The sequence below is a fragment of the Nicotiana tabacum genome, chromosome 20 (genome assembly GCF_000715075.1).
Source record: "Nicotiana tabacum cultivar K326 chromosome 20, ASM71507v2, whole genome shotgun sequence".
Classification (NCBI taxonomy): domain Eukaryota; kingdom Viridiplantae; phylum Streptophyta; class Magnoliopsida; order Solanales; family Solanaceae; genus Nicotiana; species Nicotiana tabacum.
The window spans coordinates 94,282,095-94,295,935 of record NC_134099.1 but is presented as its reverse complement, the minus strand read 5'-3'; positions in this window follow the sequence as shown (position 1 = coordinate 94,295,935).

Genomic DNA, 13,841 nt, shown 5'->3' with positions numbered 1-13,841 from the left:
TTTATAACAAATTTCATGGTCAAATTTAACTTTTGTCAAAACCCTAGATTTTGCTCTAACCTCATGATTTTACATTAATCTTTGTGTGTTAATCTACCCAAGACTCGAGTATTAAACTAGGAATAGGTAGGATAAACTTACCTCAAGATGTTAGGTGAATGTCCTCTCACAAGAGCTCCAAAATCGCCCAATGGATGAGTGAAAAATGGCCAAAATGACTTAGAGCCCGTAATAAATGAAGCTCACTGCTTCAGTGATTTCCACATCTGCGGTCCCGTTTCCGCGAGGAAGAGACCGCATCTCCGGAATTGGCCAAGCGGGCTAGGACCACTTCTGTAGTCTTGAAGCCGCTTCTGTGGCTTGGGAGTAGCTTCTGCAGTTTTGGGCCTGGCCTGCCTTGGCCGCATCTGTGAGAGGACGACCGCTTCTGCGGTCTCACACCTGCGGCTGACCAACCGCAGGTGCGGTTATGACAAAAACCAGAAGCTTCAGCTCTTCTCAACTTTTCCAACTTCACTCGAGCCTCGTCCGATTGACACTCGGGGCTCTCGGGCCCCCCTAAACATACCGACAAGTCTGAAATCATGAAATTGACTCGCTCGAACCTTCGGAACACCCGAAACAAGCTAAATCTATGAATCACCCCCTAAAACCAATTGAGTCAAACTTATGAACTTCAAGTTCTTAAATTCACTTCTAATGTGTCGAAACGTACTTATACTACTCGGATTGACACAAAATTTTGCGAGTAGGTCTTAAATATTATATTGGACCTGTATTGGGCTTTGGAACCAACCTACGAGCCCGATACCAATGTGATCAATCATTATTTAGTTTCTTTAAATCCTTAGAATTTCAGTTTAACAATTTCTAATAAAAATTCATTGCTCGGGCTAGGGACCTCAGAATTCGATTCCGGACATACGCCCAGGTTCATATTTTCCTACAGACCCTCTAGAACCATCAAAACATGAATCCGGGTCTGTTTGCTAAAAATGTTGACCAAAGTCAAACTTAGCCTTTTAAGAAAATCTTAAAGAATCAAATGAGCATATTTCAACCCAAATTCTTCCAAATCCTGAACCAACCATCCCCGCAAGTCGTAAATTAGTTAAAGCAAGCGCGAAAAGTTTTATTTAGGGGGGACAGGATTCTAAAAAGCAAAATGACCAGTCGGGGCATTACACGTGCTTAGTTGAATTACCTGCTTTCTTGATTCCATATTCATTGTTTAACTGTGGGATTCTTTACTTGAAATTGTTATCCTTGAAATATCATTGTTTTAGTTGTTATGTTTTGGTTTCCATGATTATTGTTGAGGTGATTGTTTGGTTGTTGCACGAGGTTTCTGTCGTGCGGTTGTTATTGTTGCACAACGGTTTTTTCGTTCTATGGTTATTGCTGCACGAGGTTTCTACCGTGCGATTGTTATTGTTTGCACGAGGTTTCTGTCATGCCGTTGTGACTATTAATACACATGTTGTGGTATAAGGTCTGGGTATTGAAACGCATGCAGTGAGATAATATGGGCTTGAAGCACGTGGCTAGTAGGGAACTACTAGAAGTCATGTGGTGTGATAAGGTGGGCTAAAATGCGAGATGCTATTTTGGAAAAATTATTTTCAAAACTAATTGTTAAGGCTCCCGCATTGATATAAGGAAAGACTGTGAGATATTTTTACTTTTGGGACTACGAGGCGGTACCTCGGGAGTGCCCATGTTGATTTCCTCTATTTGCTGTTTTATTGTTGTTATTTCCTTAGCTTGTAAGAATCTTGCTTCTTTTGTGTTGTAGTTGCTTTTCTTTGATCCCGTGTTGTTACCTTTTGTAAATTCTTATTGCTTCATTTCCTTGTCATTTTATTATATCTTCTGCCTTGTTTCTTATTATTTCCAATAGGGCTCTGACCTGATCTCATCACTATTCTACCGAGGTTAGGCTTTGCACTTACTAGGTACCATTGTGGTGTACTCATACTATGCTTTTGCACATGTTTTGTGCAGATCCAGGTACATCTTATCAGCCTTGGTTTTAGTGTGTTGAGTGACTTGCTTATCGGAGACTTCAAGGTATACCTGCCCTCGTCCGCAGGCTTTGGAGTTCCCTTCTATCCCGTCTTTTCCTTATTTCTTTATGTTCTAGATAGAGAGTGATGTATAGGATTGTGAAACATTGTATCTAGAGCTTGTGACTTATTTTTTACCGGGTTTTTGGAGTTGTATATACTTTGGGTTACAGTTTTACCTTATACTGTTGTTGACGTTTTGAGCTTTTAGATTATTAATTCAATTATTCTGCATGCTTGTTAGGCTTCCCTAGACTTAGGGACTAGGTGTCATCATGACATTGTATGGAAGGAAATTGGGGTCGTGACATGAAGATAGTTCGAGAGCGAACAAGCAGAAAGTTATGGTTGTCTCAAGAGAAGTACATTGAACGTGTACTAGAATGTTTCAACATGAAGAGTGCTAAGGAAGTCATCATACCTCTTACTAGTTATCTGAAGTTGAGAAAGAAGATGTGTCCTACAACAATAGAGGAAAAGGAAAGCATGACCAGGGTGCTTATTCCTCTGTCGTTGGAAGTTAGATGTATGCAATGGTATTGTAAGGCCCCGTAAATTTTTTACCTAAAACCCGAGATTTCATGGCGCCGAGGTAGGATAATATGTTTGAGGGTTGTAGAGTACGGACATTTTGGGTTGGACAGTACGTCGGGGAGTTGATGGAAATTTTTGGCAAAAGAAGCGATTCCGCGGTCAAGTTTGCGACCGTAGAACAAATTTGTGGGCTACATATCCATCATATAGCTGAGCAAAAAAATTGTTGAATTTTGCAGGTCATTCTGTGGTCCATTATGCAATCTTATATTCACTTCGCGGACCGCATTTCAATCACAAACTTGGCATGAGGAAATTTGGAAGGTGAATCTACGGTCCATTCTGCAGTCGTAGAACAGGTCTACGGACCGCAATACTGGTTCAACCAAGTCCATTTCTTGGGCATCATTTTTGCATCCCATTTTGCAGGCCACATATTGATTATGCGGTACAGTCTGCGATCGCAGACCCGGTTTCGACAAGTTTAAGTTTTGGAAATTTTACCCGAACCCATTTTTTATAAAAAGGCTTTAGAGAGAGGTGAGAGTATCTTAGAGAGAGAAAGAGAAGACCTAGCCATTTTGTTCATCATTTTTTTCTCAAGGATTGAAGATTTCACAAGGTCTTTATCTAAGAGGAAAGGTTCCATACCCTAGCTCTTAATTTCAAATTTGGGGTGGAAGATGGTTAATGAAAAGTATGAATCTTGGGTGTGGGAGTGTTATTTATGTATGCATGCACTATCAAGGGTTGTGGAAAGGTCATTGAACTAGTATGGGTGAAATCTTGGTGTTGAATTAGTTGTGGGGTGAAAGAAATATTGTAAAAGAACCTTGTATCTAATTTGCACATGTAGTGTTTGATGAAATGCTCAAATGAGCTGGACCATGAACTTCTTCCTAATTATGGTTCAATCTTGTTATGTTTCTAAATAGATTGAAGTTGCTGAGATTTCTGGAATATTATAGTAATTTAAGAAAGCTTAAAGCGAGGTATGTTGGCTATATCTCTTTCTTAGAACTGAATCCCACGATGTTCTTGTAATTCCCGAGTTGTTCATTATAAATTGGATATTTCGAATAAGCTTGTGTTGAAAGATATATATATATATATATGTTCAATATGTATTCCAAATTCTCTTGTCATGTTACGTTATCATTTGAGAATGTGTTCAAAGAATGGGTTGAATAGATTGAAGTTGCTGAGATTTCTGGAATATTATAGTAATTTAAGAAAGCTTAAAGCGAGGTATGTTGACTATATCTCTTTCTTAGAACTGAATCCCACGATGTTCTTGTAATTCCCAAGTTGTTCATTATAAATTGGATATTTCGAATAAGCTTGTGTTGAAAGATATATATATATATATGTTCAATATGTATTCCAAATTCTCTTGTCATGTTACGTTATCATTTGAGAATGTGTTCAAAGAATGGGTTGTGTATTAAAAATGTTACGACTTAAAGTCGAGTTCAAATGAAGGCTAATATGCCAAATTGTATAAGAAATCTCAATGTTTTTAAGACTCTGATTTGCTCACATGTGTACTTGATATCCTGAATAGAAATGCCTTGTTATTGGAAATCCATGATGGTGTTGAATGTGAAAAAGATGACCATGAAATATAAAGTATGAAATACGGCCAACATGCCAAATAAGAAAGGGGATGTTACAATTGTGACCACTAGTGCCAATAAAATAAAAAGATGTGAAAGAAGAATGAAATGGGATGATTGATAGATAAGGGTGATGTCTCGTATGAGACGGCCTAGCTAATCGGGTCGTGATCGGATGCCATGCCGCATACATGGTGGTGACTGTGTTGGAAATTATAATTGAAATTGTGGTTGTGGTTGATGCCTCGTATGATATGGCCTAGACGATCGGATCGTGATCGGAAGCCAATGTCGCACACATGGCGGTGACTATGTTGGAAATTGTAATCAAAATTGTGAATAGTGGTATATCGGTACTAAAGATTTCCCAACTTAAAATATGAAAATTTACTTGAAAACTTATCTTATTCGTAATTTGATATTTGGTAATTGTTTGAGGATTTAACTGATATTATGATTGTCCTTACTTGCATTACTGCTCGTTCTTTTGAGAGGGTGTTTAGTCATATATACTAGTACTATTCGACAGTACTAGCGTCCCTTTTGCCGGGGGCACTGCATCTTTAATAGATGCAGGTGGTTCCACAGCAGGAGGCATTGATCAGTGATAGCGGTACACTCTCTTCCCAGCTGACTTGGTGATCTCTACTTGGGGTCACGTATCTTTTTTTCCTCACTTATTGCGTTTGAGGTATAGCCGGGGCCTTGTTGCCGGCACTATCATAGTATTCTTTTGTAACTGTTAGAGGCTCTATAGACAAAGTGTGCGTTGTGTATTGGTGTTGGGAAAATAAAATTCTCATGATGCATTTGAATCAGTTGTTCCATATCCGTATGAAAGTGTATGTATTTTGGGACTTAAAAATAGAGTTAATAATGGAAATGAAAATTCGGGTTATTAATGAAATCCCCTCAATGTTTACTTAATGAGATATATTCTTTCTTTATTCATGGATGAGGTTGGGTAGAAGGCAATCTAATTGGCTTGCTCGTCCGGATTATCTCAGTTGAGCGCTGGTCACGCTCTCCGAGTTCAGGGCATAATAGGTATGCACTAGACCTGATATTGCTCACGCAGTTGGTGTTGTCAGCAGGTCTTTTGAAAATCCTGGAATAGAACACTGGGAAGCAGTTAAGTGGATGCTTAAGTACCTGAGAGGTATCGCAGAACACTACTTGTGTTTTGAAGGATCTGTGTCATGACCCCAATTTCCCTCCGTAGGATATCATGAGCCTAACATGTATGCAGAATTTAACTGAGAAATGAAAAAAAGACTTTCAAATTACTCAACAACTATCATAAAAGAACTCTACAACTCAATAGAACAAAAACTCCCAAAATCTGGTGATACCAAGTCACAAGCTCAACAAGAGTATATTGAACATCTCTATACAACAACATTTATAGTAAAAGGAAATAAAATAGAACTAGATAGAGGATGACTCCGAGGCATACGGACGCCGGCAGGTATACCTTGAAGTCTCCAAGTCCGAGCTCGACTCACTCATGCCAAGGCTAGTAAAAGGTACCTGGATCTACACAAAAAGATGTGCAGAAGCATAACACGAGTACACCACAACGGTAACAGTAAGTGCCTAGCCTAACCTCGGTAGAGTAGTAACGAGGTCAGGTCAAGGCCCTACTGGAATAAATAGAAAACTGAACAGGGATATGACGGTATGATAATGAATAATCATGCAAATGAAACAATGAAGAAAATATACCAAGAATAGCTACACTGAACTAAGGTAGTTAAGGCTTCATGGAAGAAAACAAGGAATAATACGCCAAGAAAACAAAGCAACCAAAACACAAGTGATGTAATAGAAGGGTATCAACAAGAATCATTATCGAGGTACCGCCTCGTAGTCTCATATCACAATTCTTTCCTTATATCACCGCGGGAGCCTTGCATTTAGTTTTTAAAATCATTTTTCCCGAAATAGTTACCTGCGGTTTAGCCACCTTATCACACCGCATAGATTCAAATAGTTCCCCTACTAACAACATGTGTATGAAGTCCATCTTATCTCACCGCATGCGTTTCAATCCCAAAACCTTATACCACCGCAAGCGTATCAATATCACAACATATCACAAATTGCACCTCAAGTGACCAACACCACAATTTGCAAAGAAGTCAACAATAATAGTGTTTCTACAATAAATAGTCCATGGCTCAACCACAACAAGAACAAGAGTCTCAACAATAGCAACCGAAAGTGAATAACTCAACAAGAGTGGTATTTCAACAAGTTACAACCTTGCCTCAACGTGAATCACGGCCTTTATAACCTCAAAACCAAATTCACCAATGAGATATTCCAAGAAATAACAACTTCAAGTAAGGAACTCAACGAGTAAATAGAGATTAAGCAAAAAAGGAGAACAATAACTTCAACTAAACATGTAAAAGACAATTAGCAAGTAAGAGATGAGATAAGTATTAAAGATGTCAAGTAAAGCATGTGAAGATAGACTAATGATGATGATTATAACATATTACGACAACTCAATTAAAGGCATGAAAGAAATCTACAAAGCTAAAACAGGTCAATTACCACATTTAGCCCGTGTACACACTCATCACCTTGCGTACATGACTTCCACATATCACAATATCATAAAACAACACCAATCCTAAGGGGTAATTCCCCCACACAAAGTTAGGCAAGATACTTACCTCAAAGCATACTAACCCAATCCACTAGTAAGCCTTTCCCGCGATTACCAACTTTGAACGGTTCGAACCTACCCAAAACAACTTCATACCATAAATATAAACTATAGGAAGCTATTCTGAACAATAACGTTGCAATATTAAAAGAGAAACAAAAGGTCAACCTCGGGCCCGCGTGTCGGAACCTAACCAAACTTACAAAATACGAACACCCATTCAACAACAAGTCCAACCATACAAGAATTATACAAATCCGATTCAAATCGCTTTTCAAATCTCCAAAATTTAGTCTAAGACGTTTCATAATTTCCCCCCAAATTTTCCAACTTAAATCACTAATCAGATGACAAAAATATAGATGGATTCATGTATAATAGACAAATACGAGTTAGATTCACTTACCCCGATGATTTTCTTGAAAATCCCTCAAACAATCGCTACAAACCGAGCTCTCTAGGTCCAAAAATAAAAAATAAGATAAAACCCTCGTTTTGAAATTTTTAATACTGCTGCCCAGTCATCCTCTATCGCGATCGCGGACAAAGACTCACGATCGCGTAGAACAATTTTCTCCAGCTCAAAAAAACATCTTTCGCGATCGCGTGAAGCTAGTCGCAAACACGATGACTAGCTTCCTCCACCCACGTGACTGCATTCGAGTTCACGCGAACGCGATGCACAAGTGTGCCTCAACCACTAGCCTCACTTTCCTTATACGCGAATGTAATATACCTCACGTGTTCTAGTTGAACGAGCTCAGCCGACTTCACGATCGCATCCTTACCTTCGCAAAACTGAAGAGAAAAATCCCAGCAATCCCTGATGACTCTACGCGATTGCGGGAGAATCCTTGCGAACGCATAGAAGAAAACCTAAACAAAAAACCAGCAACTTCAGCAATCCAATCAAGTCAAAAAATGATCTCATTTCAATCTGATTCACACCTAAGGGCCCCGGGACCCCGTCCAAATATACCAACAAGTTCCAAAACATATAACGTACCTACTCGAGGCCTAAAATCATATCAAACAACATTGATTCTACGAATCTAACCCAATTCAAGCCTATTGAAACTATGAACATCCGGCTTCCAAAAGTAATGCTGATTCATACCAAAACAACTCCGACTGACCTCAAATTTTGCACACAAGTCATAAATGACATGACAGACCTATTTCAACTTCCATAATTGGAATCCGACCCCGATATCAATAAAGTCAACTCCTAGTCAAACTTCTTAACCTTCCAACCCTTCAACTTCCTAACTTTCGTCACTTTAAGCCGGAACGACCTACGAACCCCCAAATAAATATCCGGACACGCTTCTAAGTTGAACATCACCATACAGAGTTATTAAAACCGTGAAAACTCCATTCCGGAGTCGTCTATGCAAAAGTAAAACTACGGTCAATTCCTTCAACGTAAACTTCCAACTTAGGGACTATGTATCTCATTTCACTCTGAAGCTCACCCGAAACTAAAACAAACTACCCCGGAAAGTTACATAACCATAATACAACATAGAGGAAGCAATAAATAGGGGAACATGGCTACAATAATCAAAACAACCTGCCTGATCATTAGAATCTGATCCAATCTTGAAGGGCTATACAAATGTTGATATGGCAGGTGACCTTGATAACAAAAAATCCACCACTGGATATTTCTTTACATTTTTAGGGGGAGCTATATCATGGCAGTCGAGGTTGTAAAAGTGTGTCACACTCTCTACAACTAAAACGGATTATATTACTGCTACTGAAGCTGGCAAGGAGATGGTATGGCCAAAATAGTTCCTCAAGAGCTTAACTTGTATCAGTAGGAGTATGTTATCTATTGTGACAGACGAAGTGCAATAGACTTGAACAAGAACTCCATGTACCATGTAAGGACCAAACATATCGGTGTGAGATATCACTAGATCCGAGAAAAGGTAGAGGGTGAATCTTTGCAAGTCTTGAAGATTTTCACAAGTGAGAATCCTACAGATATGCTGACCAAGGTGGTACCAAGGGACAAGTTCGACTTCTGCAAAGAACTTATCGGTATGCACTCAAGTTAAAAATCTGGTATTACCACATTCGGGTGAAATGGGTCTGGAGGGGGAGAATGTGTGATCCATCTCATTAAATAATATAAAAAGGAAAAGAAATAATGATGCCAAATCCAAATTTGGTTGAGGGAAATCTACAAGATTTCAAATTGGCAAATGGTAGGCGTCAAAATGACAAATTGTAACCAACCCTTCATTCTGATTGGTCCAAGGGGTGGTTCTCTCACCTATATAAAAAGAGCATCGTCTCTCATTTTGTACACACCAAACTCAGAGAGAAATATATCTGAGAGCATAGAGAGCAGTCTAAGGTATTCACAGACAGTGTGGTCTGTGAGGAAAAATACAGAATGTGAGGATATTGTAGTGAGGTTGAAATCTCAAAAGATGGTTATTCTTTTGAATGTGTAACGGCCCCTAGAGTATTTTACTCGAGACTGTAAAGTGTAAAATTCCTCATTATAGTGAATTATTTTGCTTTTCTCGGGCCCGTGATTTTTTCCCCTTATTTAGAAGAATTTTCCATGTTAAAAACTTTGTGTTCTTGTTATTCTTTTTGTTGATTACCGTATCTTGATACTACATTACTATTTCGTTGTTATTACCGTAAATATTATTTTTGGAGGGGGTTTAATCCCAACAGATTCAGAGAACATTTCCTATCAACCGCTGGAAGAATTGTCGCTATTATATAAGAAGTTATTCATTCTTAGCCGAATTAATGTTTATTATAGAGATTTAATATCATTATTTTAATTATTTAATTGTATTAAAAAAATTACAAAGTCAGTGCATATATTCTTTAGCCGTCAATGTACAGAATTTATATTCTTTTTTTCTAACCTAGCCTCGTTATTTTTGTTTATTACTCTTCCTTATTCCTTTCATTTTCTTGAGAATTTCATAGATGAATTAATTGGGCTTCCATGTGACTAGGTGTCTTTTTTTTTATCTATACTCCATAAGGGCTTGCCCTTAAGGTTTATTAAACTACATTTCATGGATACAACATTACTTCTGCATGAACCACATAATGAATGTCCAGAAACAAAGGGTAGGCCCATATTGCTCCTAGATGTCATGTCCTTAGTATTTAACTAAGTACGCGTGCGGCACTTGACAACTTGCCCACGTTCTTGCACAATTTGTTCACGTTCTCGCTATGCCAAGTCAGCCTTACCACACTCAAGATCGCTAAGGAAATGTTAGAACACAAGAGAACTACCAAAGGAAGCTTTTGTATTAAAGAGAACTTGATTGTTTTTCTTTGTGAATTTACAAATGAATGACCCCCTTTATCTACTAGTCTCTGGTGGCTAGTGAATAAATAAAAATTATTACACAAAGGCCCTTATTATTTATAAGTAAGTCACTTCTCTAGAATATTCTACATAACTAGAATCTTCTAAGGACTTTCCTAGCAATTCCATGAAATTTCTGTATTTCTCTAGAACATTCCCACATGTGCAAGTCTATTTTATATGTAAGCTTTCCATATATCAAAAATATATGTCAAGTGACACCTACGTAACATAATGATGTGGTGGATCATGACACAGAGCCCTGAAAAAATAATTAGATCAGTTGTATTTCTCTTAATATCACAACTAGCGAATCTTTCACTCTACATCTTGTTATTAAGATCATAGAATATTCTTGTAACTTACGGTTTTAGCTTTACCTAATAAAGCGTTTGACGCCCAGAAGGAGGCAGTCAATAGATCAAACTTAGAGGAAAAAAATTACGAAATATAGTAATATTACAAAAAGACTGTTAGTGGAATCATGTACAGACGGCGGGAGCAATAGATACATGGATCCCCTTTAACTTTTAAACCATCTCCCCTATGATAGAAATATAGGGGGACTACTTTTCTCTTCATTGCCATTTAAAACAAAGAAAAAATCATCCAGATAAGAAACAACATCCCAATTGGCTCAAATGGTTATCAGACAACATGTACACAGACCACAAAAACAACAAGAAAATGGGCATAGTAATAATTTGACGTGGGAATGACAATGGAGCAGATTGAGATTCATCAAGAAATAGATAAACGACGAAAAAGGACTTCAAATTGAGCTTAACCAAAATTGAGGTGCAATTAATTTTGATAAAATTATTTATTACAACCCTACAATATTTACAAATCAAATTGTGGTCTTTGAAATACAACAACAACAACAACTCAGTATAATCCCACTTAATGGGATCTGGGGAGGGTAGTGTGTACGCAGACCTTATCCCTACCCTGGGATAGAGAGGCTGTTTCCAAATAGACCCCCGGCATCATTCCCTCTAAATAGACCCCCGACATCATCCCCTACCCTTGTGCTTGTCTTTTTGGAATTAAGGTTATTATTTCCAAATAGACCCCCGACATCATTCCCTCTAAGAACTTCCCACCTTGCTCTTGGGTAGACTCGCACTCACAACCTCTTGGTTGAAAGTGGAGGTTGCTTACCATCAGAGCAACCCTCTTATCGGTCTTTGAAAATAATAACCTTAATTCCAAAAAGACAAGCACAAGATTTTAGTTTAGTAACGTAAGCCAATAGACACAACCCAAGCCACAAATTGCCTAGCAATTTGATTGTCAGCAGGCTATATTGGTTCCCTCTTGATATCAGTCCTCAAATGGATTCATTAGACACCCAAAAAAGTTAAGTCTTTTTTTTTTTTTTTTAAAGATTGGTTAATTGACTCGATTACTTAAGATTGTCGAATATGATCTACCTTTTACGACTTAACTTCTAATTTTAAACTATGTACGTCTTGTTGAACGCGACGTTAGTTTGATGTGCCATTTGTGGGCCTTTTTCTATATCTCAATTAATTCCTCTGATCACTATATCTCAATTAATTTGAAGAACTCATGGCTATAATGAAAATTATTCAATATAAGTAAAATTAATATTTTATACTCTATGCCCCAATCACATATTGTCATACGATCGAACGTATTTTTATATTGATCTTTAACATGTGAAAAATAATAAATTTAAAAATATATAATTAGCTTAAATTACTAGATATTATGAATTATACTTTTATTAACATTAAAATCAAATTTATTTATAAGAATAATGCGGAATAAGGTGTATTAGTAATGCATGGATTAATAATGCATGTGTTAGTAATGCAAGCATTAGTTGTACATATATTATTTCTTATCTACTGTTTGGTGTGGTGTATTAAAATTATAATGCATTGCATAATTTTTAAGAAAAATAGTTGTTTACAAAAATGCCCTCCATATTCTCTAGCTTTAAAGGATTTTAAGGACAATTTTATCTTTAAACATACTAATGCATGCATTAAAAGCCTTGGTATTACTAATGCCATGATTTTCTATGCATTACTAATGCATAGGATAATACCAAGTGTGATGTATATTAGTTATACACATGTTGAAAAAATATACCAAGCAAGGTATTAGTAATGGATAGAGCTAATGCTTGCATTATTTTTTCTAATACCTCCTACCAAACGACCCATAATAGTTAGAGCACTTTGTAGTTTTTCTGAAAGATTCACACACGCGCTAACTAAAGCATTAGTTTTACCATACCTCTCTATGGAAAAATTGGTTACTCGATTTGTTTCTATGTACGTTTGCTTGTGGGGACTCCCTGTTTTACCATACCCCTCTATGGAAATTATTCATAGAAATGCTTTTTCCGAAAAAAAAAAAAAAGAATTAGAAATAGTACATTTGAAGAATAATAAATTTGTCTTTGGCTACTAAATCTGAAAAGTACTTTTGTGTTTACTTAACTTTTTAAAAAAGTATTAAGTATCAAATTACGAATAAAGATATGAACAAATTTATTTAAATCGTTAATATTATTTAAGTAGATAAATAATTTGAAATATTTATTATGAAAGATAATAATTAAATTTTTATGAAGTAAATATGAAAATAAAATTAAAAAAATACTTATTCTTTCAATAACTTAAACATATCAAAACATTATTCAACAACTATAAGAGTATTCACCCCAAAAATAACCATATATTAGAAATCTATCTTAAAAATAAAAAAATACATATACATTTGGATAATTACATTTAGATTAGTTAAATATTAAGTCAAATTGAGTAAGGTTATTTTGGTATACACAATTTTTTGCTAAGAATACTTTTGCCAAGAGAAAATTTAAAAATAACTTTTGTTTCTTAGGAAAACTACTTTTTTTCAACTTCTAAAAAATAACTTTCTGCTTCTATTCAAAATAACTTTTTTTCCTCCTAAAAAGCCAAACACTTCAAATTTGGAAAAAAAAAATTTTTTGGAGAGAAAAACACTTTTGACCTTGGAGAAGCTTAACCAAACATATTATAAGTGTTGGTTATAATAAGTGATATAGTTAAAATTAAAACAGTTATAAGAAAAATAATCTTTCCCGGCAAGTATAAGTGGTTTTATATTTTTTGATGGAATATATTTTTCTTAAAAAATATTTTCTAATAATCAAATACCAAAAAATGATTGGAAAAATTTCACATAAGAACAACTAGGCTCCCTACTTTTTTAATTTTATAACTCATATTTTAATTTACAATCAACTAGCCCAAAAATAATAGGCTAAGATTTAATATCTAACTCCAATAGGTTCTCGAAATTACTATTTAATTTTTAAAAAAGATTGCTCAAGCTTTTAAGTTAATTTTCAAATCAGTAACTGTGACTCAAATATCAATTCAACAAACCAAATCCATTTGGGGTGGTGAAAATTAGATTTTTAACAAGCTTAAATACGTGGGTTTAAATTTCGAATTTGATTTGTGAGAAATTTGGAGTGGATGTTATTTAGATTTGTTAGAAATAGTATAAAGAGGTTATATATAAAATTTGAATTCATTTAATAGAGATTTGGACTGGTTTTG